Genomic DNA, 13,016 nt, shown 5'->3' with positions numbered 1-13,016 from the left:
TACGTATAGACCATCTGTACCGCGCGCACGCATGTGTAAACTCATACATGTGCGTACGTTGTAAAGGAGGGAGGGAAGGAAGGGGGGAGTAGGAGACGTGTTTATATGCGACAGCGCGGGTATACGCTCGCGTCGAGCGCACGGAGAACGAAACGTGGATCTGGATGAGGCCCGCTTCGGAATCCTCGGGGTTCGCAGACTCCGGCGCCGGCGGCGTCGTGGCCCGCTGTCACGCCGATGTTTTCTTCGCGTCTGCGGCCGGCATTGGTCCCGTCACGTTGGCAATATGTCTCGGCGGGGCATCTGGATGCCTTCCGTAGAAGAAGCCTTTCGGAAGACGGACGCGGCGCCGAATTTCTTGCGAAGGCTTTCGTCTAGCTGTTTGTAACGCGCGCCCAACATCCGCCGATTGTCGTCCGAAGTCAATCGCTTTGCCTTATTTATTTACTTCTTTCTTTTCTCCTTTCTTCTCTTTTTTATGCTGTTCGGCGAATATGTAGTGGGATGCTATCCAGGGCGCGTGCCAGCGTTCTGGAGGCTTAGTCTGGAATACTTGGGGGCGAGAAAAGAAAGGGGAAGAGTGAACGTGGAGTGACGTCCGCAAAAATTGCTAGCTCTTTTTCTTTCCCCTTTGATGTTATTCGATTACCGACACGCGGAGTCGTAGTCTTGAGCCAGGGCGGCAGTCCAGGCCATGACGCCCTCGCGGCTTTTGGCAAAGTGCATGAGCTGGAGTTCATCCGTTGGCTTGCACTGCTGCTTGTTTCGTAAATTTTTCTGAAGCGTCTAGGCCGTGTCCATTAACACAGGGTTAAAAGTGCGTCATTACGCATGATGTGTGTGCAGGGAGCACTGCCAAAGTATACGCAGTTTACGCAGCGTTTCGTACCCGAATGAAACGAATCAGCCGCTAAAAATGAAATTATGTTTTACGTGCCAGAACCACGATCTGATTATGAGCCACGCCATAGTGGGGGACTCCGGGATAATTTGGACCAGCCGGGGTTATTTAACGTGTGCCTTAATCTAAGTACTCGGGTGTTTTGGCATTTAGATCGCCCCCATCGAAATGCGGCCCCCGTGGCCGGGATTCGATCCCGCGACTTCGTGCTTGGCAGCCCAACACCATAGGCACGAAGGAACGACGGCGGGTACTATCAACCGCTGCAACGATGGAAAGACACCTTTTTGTTCAGTTGCAGCGCACAACACTGCTGCGCTTTATTTCAACTGGAATTGGCTCGCTTTTTAGAAAATGACCCTAGCTATAGTAATTATCCCGCGACACTTTGAAATCTTGAAGATTTCTTCTTCGGTTATACGCCTCTATTAATGAAACAGGGGAAAAAAATCTCACCCACCCGTAAGGTAGCACGAAGCTACAAAGAAAGCCCCCTTGCGGGTTTTTTAGAAAGAAAGCTTCGCAGATGAAACATTCGTCCTGGTCCGAGATTCTTCCACCTTGCGGGGTTCGGCGGCAGAACTGATTTGCAATACGCGTCTATTCATACCTGATCTTATCTCCGTATCACGCTTGTCTAGCCAGTGAGAACAATTTAAAGTGTGCGTTTTGAGCGTTACATTAACCGCGGCGTTGAGGACAGCTCGAGCTCGATATTATAGGACGTTATGGGATTTGCGCAGTGTATATAAAGGACCACGAAAAGAAAAAAAAAAACGATCTACAGCATGCCTTATCTGCAGTTTGCCGATGTTAGGCTCGCCCAGTGCTTGCTCTTAAGCGCGTTGCTACAGCATTTCCGGCGTCGATTGTATACATGTTCCCAATAATTCATAGACTCGATATACTTACAACGTGGTGCTCGCCATATTCGAGCTGCCTTGGAATTTTTCTTGAATTTTTATCGGACTCGGAGAAATCCTTTGCGGGCTCTGGATTCCGGCGCTTTCTAGCGGAATTTTGTTTCCAAGGAAAAAAAAAAATATCAGCGCCGAGTAGGGGCAGAAGAACAGGGGCTTTCATTTCACCTAAAGGAGTGAGCTCGAGGACAATCTTTATTTTATTTTTGTAATGCATCATGTAACGGTGTGAAGTCGCATTTCTATGGAAATATGTACGGCTAGAATGGTTAGTGAGAAGCCAGGGATCGGAATAGCACATAGGATGGCACGAACGCGATGGTGGAGGCTGTCAACGTGTCTGCGCTGTCTCGTCTGTGCACCGCTCGTCCTCCCTTGGTGAAATTCTTTGTGCGGCGCGCACAGCCTTTGCGGTAAGGTTTCGGCGGAACTGTGAACACGTCAACCGGTGACTGGACTCATTGGGTCCTGTAGACTGTTAGGTTTCTTGTCTTTATCTTTCTTCTTCTTCTGCGGTTCTTCTTTTATTTTGTTGATGTTATCTTTTCAATCCATACGCGATCTTCTTTCTCCTTCTCGGGGCAAACCCACTGAGAAGGATGTTGCGTCTACATGCTCGATATAAATAAGCAATCAAACGATCTCGCCAAGCGTCGAGAGACGCTTTTGTGCACAATTTGCGTGTGTAACGAAGGGCACTCTAAATGTGTCTTGTCAAGGTTTCCGTGTAGCGGGCTCGGCGTGCTGCTTATTGGTGTGCTTTCCGGCATTGCTGTGGTGTACACTTCGTCTGGGGTACGCAGTCGTCTGCTGTTCACAGTAAATGAGTTAACATCCTCCATCCCCTTCTTTTGGTGTGTTCTGTTAGCTGAAGTGTATATTAGTGATCGACTCATCCTACGATCACTGCTTCTTTCTTTTTCCCTCTTCGTCACACCGGCATTTGAGACGGGCAGTTTCCGACGACGGAATTCCGCAGTCGGAGCAGAATCAATGGAAAGCGTGCGCGCATGTTCCACGGATTCCGACGAGCCGCAGGCAACCGAAACGCTACACGAGCGGTGGCGTGCCTTTCCAACGAACGGGGGAAGCGCATGGATTGCTCCGGCGACGCGATGTGCATTTATTTGCTGCGTGGCCGGCGATCGTTTTTGTTGTTGTTCTCCTCGGGCGAGCTTGGGCAAGCAAAGGCGCGCGTCCACCCTGCAGTCTCTGAGCGTCCGTCGCCAACGGACGATGGAAAGGCGCCACCGCGTCTATGTATACAAGCGCGCGTGCACACTGGCGGGCGGCCCGCTGGAGATCGCGAGCTTGAGAAGCACTGCAGGGCGTGTGCATATGGGCTCTCTCCACCGGCGTGCGCGCACGCGCGTGCATTATTTGCATGGGAGGCGTGTGCGCGAGCGCGCGTACGTCTTCGCCGGACGTCGTCTCCTCTGCACACGCCCTCTTGCGCACGCACGCCGTCTCTCGTTCGTCTCGGCGACTCCGCCGCGCTTCCTGTTCGGTCGATACACGTGCACGCGCATTGTGCCGCCGCCGCCCTTCGCCTGCCCCGATTTTGACGAGCCTGTCCTTTTTGTTGTCCCTCTCTCGCCGCGTTTGCGTCGCTCGCACGCGCGAACTTGCGTGCATGGTCACGAAACGTCTCGCGAGTCTTGGCCGACGCGCAAGTGGCGTGCGTTTTCTCCCTCGAGAAACTTTCTTGAGGGCCCATAGCGCCCCCCGCATTTTGTTCTTCTCTGCTGTTGTTAGCCTGCCTTTCACCTTTCCGTTCGGTTTGGTTGTTTTCTGCTTAGCGTTTTCTGTCCTTTTTTTCTTTTTTTTTCATCCGCGGCAGTATTTCAGCGTTCGCGCTGCGCTCTCTCCTGCTCCGCGGCCCAGTTTGTACGTACACATCTGAGACCTGTATGTGATCTCCAGCATGTGCACTGCTCTTCGTGTTTCCTTCGCTTCATCACTTTCTTTTTTCTTTTTTTTTCGTACATTTTCTTCTTACACCGCAGCCTCGTGTAGTGCAGCCATGGTCCGCACTACCCGAAGCACTATGGCGCCGTGCGGCGTTTCGCTTCGTATACACGTGATGTACCGCGTCATTACGCCGTCGCCTAACGTTCTCTGCTCCTTCCGTTGCCTTTGTTCGGCGGCCGAGCTCGAGACCTAAATTTCCCTCGTCTCCCAGCCTTTCCCTCAGTTCCTTTCTTTCCCGCGCCGCCGGTCGCGAGCAATTACCGCGTCAGCGGGCTCCGCCGAGCCCAGCCGGACCCGGCGTGTGTCATTTCCAATTCCTCGCGTTGGCGGCGGAGCCCCACCGAAGGTCCCGCGACAGCGCCCCCATGCTGACACCGAAATACGGTCCTCGCGCGGGCCCCGGTTGTGGGCCCCGCTTTCTCTTCGCGCCACGCGTATCCCCGTCGCTTCGTCGGCGCCGGTTGAGCTAGAACAGAGGGCGCGCGGGCCTTCGGGTCGCGAGGAGGCGAGGTAACGCACAATGGCGATAGAGGAGGGAGCGCTGCTCCCGCAGCCCCTTGATTCCCCTTTCTGGTCAAATGAGCGCCGCCCTCGCGGGTGCGTTTTCTATTTATCCTCGGCGGCAACCTGCGCCGGATCCCCATTCGCCACCCCTGTTAACCCTCGCGTTCCTCCTATTGTTCTCCGTGTGTGCGCAGTTGTTCTCATGTGGCTCTGCGTAGGTACGTCATGAGGCGGCGGGTCCTTTATTAGGGCGTGCGCGTTTTCTCCCTAGCTTTATTTTCGATGGGCCACTGGTGGCCTTGACGATTGCCGCGTGTGTTTGTGTGTGTGTTTCTTCTTTCACCGTCATTACCTACTTACCGAAAAAGCCAACAGTAAAATTCGGCGCCAGCCACGGGAGTTTGTTCCGGCACATTGAGGGAAAAAACAGCGTGGAGTCAGAGAAAGTATATATACTCAACGCGTTCGGTGCCAGCCAAGTGTGAAACGTGAGGCGTAGAATCTGGCTCGTTCGACAGCCTTTTTATAAGTCCACGTGGCCTTCACGCTAAGGAATCCATAATCGGTGTGCAATTGCATGCATTATGCTACACTGCCCTAAATAGTGAAAAAGTTCTCTCTTCGTCATCATTCAAATCTTCGGGAGGTAGAGATGAACCGTGGCCACACAGCTGTACAGTGGCAACTCTAACCAAGAGCTAGCAATGTAAGACTGCACAGCTATACGTGTGATCTGAGCCAACTGTCGTGAGCGAAAACCGCTTTGCAATGGAGCACGAGTTGGCATACGCCTGGGATTGTTAAGCGCCCGCCTACCAAAGCGAAACATCGCTCAGCGAACTCTTACAACGGGAAGATGGATGGGTGCATGCATTTGAAGAGCGCCTTGTTTCAAACGGGACGAAGCATAGGCGGTGCCGCCAAGTTTGTGTTCACCTTTCTTACGCGCTTACATTCTCTGTTCGGAGGGGAAAAAGAAAAACGACGCGTGTATAACCGCGTGAAAGGACGAACGTTCTCTTTCTTTTTCTTCCTTTCTTTCTTTCTTTCTTTCTTTCTTGCGCACGCGCGAAATGTGCGCTCCTATTTTTAAACACTTTGACAGTTGCAGTGTTGCAAACCTTGCATGTGAGATATCCTTCTTATATATACATCAGCTAAACGCCGCTCCACCTATACTGCCTTGCGCCCTTGAATATGAATATTTTATCTTCGCGATCCGTCTGTATACACGCGTCGCCTGAACGTCCCGATCCCACCGTGTCTGGGTCACTGTCTCATATCTCTCTGCCGTATGAAAAACGAAAAGAAAAAACGGGGAAGAAGCGAGTGGAGGTGACCCCAGACAGACGGCATTCTGTCCCCGTTGCTTGCTTCCTTGTATTTCTTGCGCAGAACTGGTGAGGAGGCTTTGGCCAGGTCGCCGCTATATATTACCGCGCGCCCGTGTTGGACGTAAAAGGGAAACTATAACGCAACACAATGTGTCAGTTTATACTGACAAGGTACATTCAAGCAAAACTCTGTGTTTTTATTTATTCGACGGAGAAAAAAAAAAAAGGAAAGCATGATTACTCCTGGAGAAAACGAAGAACAACAAACTCCCAGTTTCTGAATTTCGCGCCGAAAGATTGAGCAACATTACGCCGGCGTGACGTCGCGGGTTTTTAAGTATTTTTCTCGGTGTTGAGTTGTCCCGCGCTGGGGAAAAAGAGGAAGATAAACTGTCGCAGCAGGAGCTTCTTGTCGCGGTGCCCCGCGCTAATCGCCGCGGGCGCGCTGACCGGCTGTCTCTCTCGCACGTTAGTACAATCACGCGAGTGGAGTGGCCCAGTCGGGAGTGTTGCGTTGACCACCACATACATAGCGCCATCAGGGCGACGGGCGCCTGCGGCACCCGTGTAATATGGGTCTTGAGACAATGTAACATACACGATGCAGACGCACGGCGAATCGCGATTCTCTTGCTTCTCGTACCCTTTACTCTTTAGCCGCTTTCTCGTTTTTCTCATATCGAACTCCTTCCATGCCCTCCTTGTCCATCTCATTTCTTTTCGCGCGTCACCCGTCAGCGGACCCCACAGGGGGCGGCGGCGGCGGAGGGACGTCGTCTGGTTCCAATAACGGTTCTTCTCCTGTTCTTTCCATTACCCCAAAAACTGGGTGACCTGAAAAAGAAAAAGAAAAAAAAAGGAGAGAGATACTCTGCAGTAGGTCCTATGCGAAGAGCTGCGGGTGCCATTGCGCCGTCGTGTGTGTGTGTGTGTTGCGCGCGCGTGTGACGTGCTGCGTGCATGGTGCTCCTCCCCTCTCGCCTCTCCTTTAGAAAGGCTGGCTATCAGACGCACGCAGAGAGACGTGGACTTCTTGACCCTGGAAGGATCGAGAAAAGAGGGGGCAGGAGGAAGGTTTGGATTGAAGGATATTGCGCGACGCCCATGGAGTCGTTGCTGCTGCTGCGTTCGACTGCACTATATGCCACCCTTTCCCCTTCACCCCGTTGGCTTTGAGGAAGGATGCAACCGGTCGCTCCAGCCGCGGCGCTTTTTTTTTTTTTTTTACTGCATGGGCGTACGTCGCCCGCCGCACTGAGATGTATGTATATAGGTATATATATAAGGCGCGCTCGCCTGCGATATACGCATAGATAGGCGCATTCGCGCACGCGCGGGACCGAAAAAGGAGATGACGCTCTGGCCGCGGTTTAAAGAAGAAAGCAGAAAAACAAGAAGCAGACGAAAAAAGGGGGATATAAGACGAGCGTACCGAAGCAGGCGGAGGAAAGGAAGCGATGACTCACGTCGGCCTCTCCTCACGCCTTCGTTCAATCCCGCCGCCTCCTCCATTTGCGTCTGTCTGCTTGCTGCCGTACAGGCATGCGAGCACATATATAGGAGGTGGCCTATACAGTGCCGCACGCGTTTGGCAAGCGGGACCCTGTTCGGTCCGAAGCCCCGGACCTCCCCTCAACCTCGCTCGTGAGCGCAGTATATGGTGTCCCCCGCTGGGGCGGGGGGAGGGGGGGGGTCCCACACTGGTCAGACCTGTTCGGGTCCCGGGAGCCACCCCATTCTCCTCCCGCTTCACCCCCCCACCGTCGCGCGATAACCGTATACTAGGCCTGTATAGTCGGGTTATGGCGTGCGCGAATAACTTGGTCGAGACGTCGGCGCTCTCTCGGGAGTCCAAAGAAGAGATTCGCTGCACTATTATACTGCCGCACACTGCGTTGTCCGCGTCTGCTCAATTGGGTTTGCCAGCAACGTGCGTGACTTCGCGACGTTGACGGTCGCCACGTATGCGGGCTGTTCCTGTATGTCATCACGAACACGAAATGGAGTTTGACTATACGACTCGCGTGTGCAAGTTTTCCTCCCACTGGCGCTGACTTCGCGCTATAAAAAAGGCTGGCAAAAAAATATACTTCGTATGTGGGGCATTACAGCGGCCCCTTGTATAGTGCGTGTCTTAGTGGAAGCAAAGTAACCGTGATCGCATGCATCTGTAACTGTGAAGAAAAAGGTGAGGGGGAACACTTGCAGTTCCCGCGCCAGCCCACCGCAGCGTCGTATAGATTTCGACAGCTTCCGCTCTGGTAGTCTACGGCTACTTCTGCCTTGGCAGACAAGGACGACAATACGCACTGAAGTAACCTTTGACTCAGCTTAACAAATTTTAATAACTTTTCCTTGTGCTAAAGCGGGCGCGAAATGCGAGTTAGTACACCGATGCGTGAACGCCGAACTAATTACGTATAGCGGCCTTGAGTTTGCTTCGCAAGATGTAAAAGAAGGAGGGCAAGCCCTCCCTCTAACTTTTTCCCGACAATTACATGAATATAGAGCTGTGAACGAATATATATCTACTTGTCTAAACTGGTCGCGGGCATTTAAACTTATAGGTTAACGTTTCTGTACGCGATAGGACTGGCTCAGTCGTTGTTTATTATTATTATTATTTTTTGGGTAGTGGTCGTAGATACAAAAGAAGGGTTGTCATGGGTGCACACCGACTCCAACCGCGCACGGAAGGACGCGAATACTATTTGCGCCTCTTCCGGTGCCCTTCGTACAGACGTCGTCGCACATACACGACCGACTCGCCGCGTAGCGGAGTCGACGCACAAAGGGACAAAAGGGCACACACGGTGAAGGTGACGGGGCGGAAGGCTATGGCCTCCGGCCCGTCACCGCAGCTATCTGGTTGGTGGTCCCTTTGTGCCTGGCTCCTTCCACCCCCAACCCCTCTGTCTTCAGGGCGTCGCACGTCCCCCACTGTGCGCTGCCGCCGTCTTCTATCGCGGGTTGCTCGCATGCTCGTTTTCTATAGCGAGGTAACAATTAATCAACGCCCGCACGGCGCCCAGATAATAGTATGAAAGCTGCGTAGGTCTGACTGTACGTTAATTAAACGTTTCTTCGTTGAGAAGTCGTGCTCGTCTCCACGTGGTTCCCATATTAAATATTTATTTGTCCTGTTGGGATGTACCGTTTTCGTATACTCATTTGAAGCGATTTGGAGGAGGTATACACTGCATGCGACTAGAACTAAAGCTACTACCTCCAAGGATTGCTTGTATTTACGAATGCATATATGCTATGGGCGCTGTTGTATAGGCGTTTTGTTATCGCCTCTTTGTTGGTAAAGCCGACCATCGTCGCTCCGGGGCAGTATTTTTGTCAGATTTTTACGAGTAGCCTCGTGTATCGATCCAGGCCATATGAATACATCGGCCGGGATAACGTAAGGATTATATTCTAATGCAATTTTTTCGCGCTTCATCGGTGGCCATAGCTAAGTGGTGCTCCGCCCAGGTTATCACCGGGACCGGTCAGTCGTGAACGGTTAACGATAGGAAAGGAATATAATGTTATCTTGCTTATCGTCCGTTCGGTTTTTTCGAATATGCGGGTCATGCGTAGGCCTTATACAGTGGTGCATGAAACTGCGCAGTGCACTTTTTGGAGCCGAATTCGTAAAACTTCCCTCACGTAAATGGACTTTGCCTTTGGCTGGTTGTATTCGCATGTTCAGCACCAGACTTGGCGGGGATTGTTTTTTTTTTTTCTTACGAAAAGCATTTAGCGCGTAAGTGCTGTTTTTTTTTTTGTGTGTGTGTGAATCCGGGCCTTGTTTTGTCAGATGGTCACTTGCTTCGGTGCTCTCAGGTGCATGCTGTTGCTTCGTCTGTAGAAACGCTTATCTCCTGTTGGTCGAGCCGTATGTGTCTTTTATTTACTTCATGCGTTTTTGTAGAATAGCATAGTAGTAGTAGTAGTAGTAGTAGTAAACTTTATTTAGAAAAAAAAAGAAAAGAAAATTGTGCGATGAAGTGGGCCCCTCCGTCCAAGAGAATACACATCTGATAACGTGGCTACAGACCGGGGAGACAAAAAAAAAAAAAAATACCCAGGGCAATTCAAACTCGCCAGAATACCTTTTGTCGCCTGTATTTACACACAATTTTTAGAACATTCCCAACTGTAGTTGTCCATTCATCTATATAATTTCGTCGCCCGCTTTAATTATAATAAGGATCCGTACACTCGTTTTCTTTACATTAGTTGTGTATGGGGAACGATATACGTCCTGCTGTAAGGGGGGCTTCCTTTACTATTTGTTTATTGCGCCTCCCGTGAAAGGAGAGCGAAGCTGCGGTTTTTCCCTATAGCATTCTTCGAAATTCCGGCACCAGTATCGAACCTAATCGGCCAGAGTGCATGGGTGGCGTAACGATATTGGAACAAGAAAGAGAGCGCGGCGTATCTCTCTCTCTCTCTCTCATTGTGCTACTGAGGACTCCACATATACAGGCGCCCTTCGAGTCTGGGCATATAAAAGCGGGAAATATAGTGCAGAAAAAGCAACCAAGTACCGCGCGCCCTGAGAACGATGAGCACCAAAAGTGGTCCGGCGAAGCAATTTTGCTTATGCAAGGGATGCATTTATCACGCCCGTTTTACCGGCGGGTAATACGGCGGCGGCAGCGGCTCGGGTTTATTACGTAATATACGTATTGGGCTTTGTGGATACAAGGTGGCCTGGTTTAAATGGGGTGGCAAATGGGGAAGTGCGGGGCGGTGCTTTCCGGCTTCGCGTATACTCTACGCGCACGAAAAGGGGTATATATACCGGCGGCTCGCGGTCGATAAAGCCGCGCAGGAAAGCGATGTGCGCGCTGACGGAAAGAAGCGTGAGCGCACGCATATAGGTGCATGAGTGGGCGCGTCGCAGCAACGTTCTTGCAAAGCACGGTGGTTGAGCAACCTCTCGACGAGTCCGGCGGTGGGAGCATGGGATTACAGAAAGCGCGATAAACGGTGCGTTTATACATGCTCGAGTAAATTTCATTCGTGCTCGCTACGTTGCGCGTTCATTCCGCAATACTCGTTCGAGTCCTATGCATACGTGGCCCGGCTGCGCACTTGTTCCGTTATCACGAGAATTTCCGTCTCTTCGCTGCGAACAGCCTCTCAAAATTTTTCGTTAGAAAACCTGCGTGCTTGTATAGCTTATGCGCTTATGCAGCTGCTGCGGCAAGACTTGTGATTAACGGGCAACGTATGTAATTCCAGCAGGCCTTTGCCGTCTCTGCAAAAAAAAAAAAAAAAGTGGGGGGGGGAGAAAAAAAGAAAAGACTGCTCAGTTTTCTAGTTTTCTCCTCCTGTCTTCATCCTTCTCCACATACTCCTCTCCGTAGCATTTTTTTTGCTCCATCGAGTAAGCAGATGCGGTTGTAATTTCCTGACGGCAGTTGTAAGCTCGTTCGATTGCCCTTCTGTATTCTGCGGTGGGAGAACAACGTCAGGTGTTCCGTCAAGGGTTCGCAACAAAAGCAAGGTTACGCCCATCATGTGTCTTGTTTCCTTGCACATAATTTTAATTGCAACATTTCAACGAAGCTACGCTTATCGTATAAACTTTATTCAGCACGTGCGTTGGATGTGCCGTCTTTCTGTTGTTAAAACAGCGTGATAAAGTATATATATGAGCAAAGTGATAAAAATGCACGCGGACCCGCGCGATGCGTGCGTGTTCGAATCGATGTGAGGATATCGGATCACCACTCTGCCAGCCGGTGGTCGGCATACTCTGAACGCGCACGTTGTACCAGCTGGGCTGTCCTGTGCTGCTTGCGTCTTCGCGGGGAATGTTAACATACCCAGGGGTTTGGGACATCGGGGTTACAGTTTTCGTGTTCCACAACATAAGCAAATCAACCGTTCTTTTTTCTTCTTCTCCTTGTAGTGGTCCATTGCATCTCTTTAATATCTCTTGTGTTGTAAACTACTCTTTTATTCATTTCGTTATTTACCGAGAAACATTTTCACCTTCTCCGTTCGCAGCTCTAACCTGTTCGTTGTTTTCGCCGCATTGTGCAAGTGGTTTCCGGTTCGGTGGATGCGAAATCTCGGAAGAGGTGCACGAATCTCGCTTCAAATTGTTTACCCCGTGGCGTTTTCGAGACGTGTTTTCACCTTTCACAAATGCTGCTTTATGTAAAAGCGCTGCAAGTTTCGTGTGTTTCGGCTAACGTGTGTGAATCGAATAGTGTCCTCATTCGATTCGGTCTTCGAATCGAATGGTCGCTATTCGTGAATGCAAATATTTTTCGAGTACATTTCGAGTATTTTTAAACTGCAATTGCGCCCAAATAAACCTAAAATTGGAGCCGAAAATTCGGTAAATTTTCAACCTCGCGGGCGCAGTATGGACATAATACAAGAGAACTTGCGTAGCGGAACAGGCTACGTCACTTCGGTGGGCATATACTGAAGCAATCATTTACGCTCTCTGACGAGCCCTGTGCCTGCGAAGGAACAACGTGTTTGCTCCTAATGCTCCATTGGTGCTATTAATAAACAACGCTTCATAACGTACTATGTAATGACAGAAACGTGGTAACCTTGGGAATACTGGAATGTGAACGTCGTTTTAAATTATTCGCGATAACGGTTATTCATTATCCAAAAGCTGTTTGAAAAGTATTCGATAATCAATGCGTATTCGGTTTGGTCTAAAAAAAAATTTACTGGCTCCCCAGTAATCGAGAGTAGATGTAAGCACGAAATGGCTGCCGGCAAAAGCAGATTTGTTGGAGATCGATGCTAGCCCCAATCTTAAAATGGACGTAGTGCACGTTCGCAACGGCACACCACCGCCACGTCACACCGCACCCCGCCATGCTGGGCACCGGTCCATGTGGACGCAATAGTTTCCTGTCACAGACAGAACCTCAGTGCTAAGTATCGTCTCGGTCAAAGGGCCATTCGCGGCGCGCCGGACCGGACGCTGCCGGGCGCGCCGCGGAACTCGCGGACCGCTGGCGTTCAAAAGAGCAACTCAGCACCAAAACATGACAATCAAGTACGCAGTGCCCTGTATCTGCCTTTTGAACGTCCGCTATTGGAAATGACAAATAAAGCTTCAGCTTACTAGAAGTTGAAGTTTGAGTGATATTGTGAACAAACGTTAGGAAGAACTCGGAAGAAATATTTTTTGTATAACTTCTTTCGGAAGTAACTAGCGTATGTGATGCGGTCTTGACTGGTCGCACGGATGGTTTCGTTTTGTCCTCGCAACTTTCCGGATGTTCTCGTTTGAGTGCCCGGATAACGGCTCACGCCTGGCTTTTGGGACGTCTGATTGCTCTCACAAAAGGCACGCGCCCCTTAAATTTCCTTAATTGCAGCGCAGCTTTACAACAAGTGCCGCTTTAA

General features: G+C 50.8%; 1 protein-coding gene across 2 annotated transcripts in view; it reads left to right on the top strand.

Moving 5' to 3' along the window:
• LOC142572755 (uncharacterized) overlaps positions 1-13,016 on the top strand; it is a 184,639-nt gene that overhangs the window by 132,197 nt on the left and 39,426 nt on the right. The window lies entirely within an intron of this gene.

This window comes from Dermacentor variabilis, chromosome 2, assembly GCF_050947875.1.
Source record: "Dermacentor variabilis isolate Ectoservices chromosome 2, ASM5094787v1, whole genome shotgun sequence".
NCBI lineage: Eukaryota > Metazoa > Arthropoda > Arachnida > Ixodida > Ixodidae > Dermacentor > Dermacentor variabilis.
Note: the sequence above shows the minus strand (reverse complement) of the source record. Positions and strands in the feature narration are given on the sequence as shown.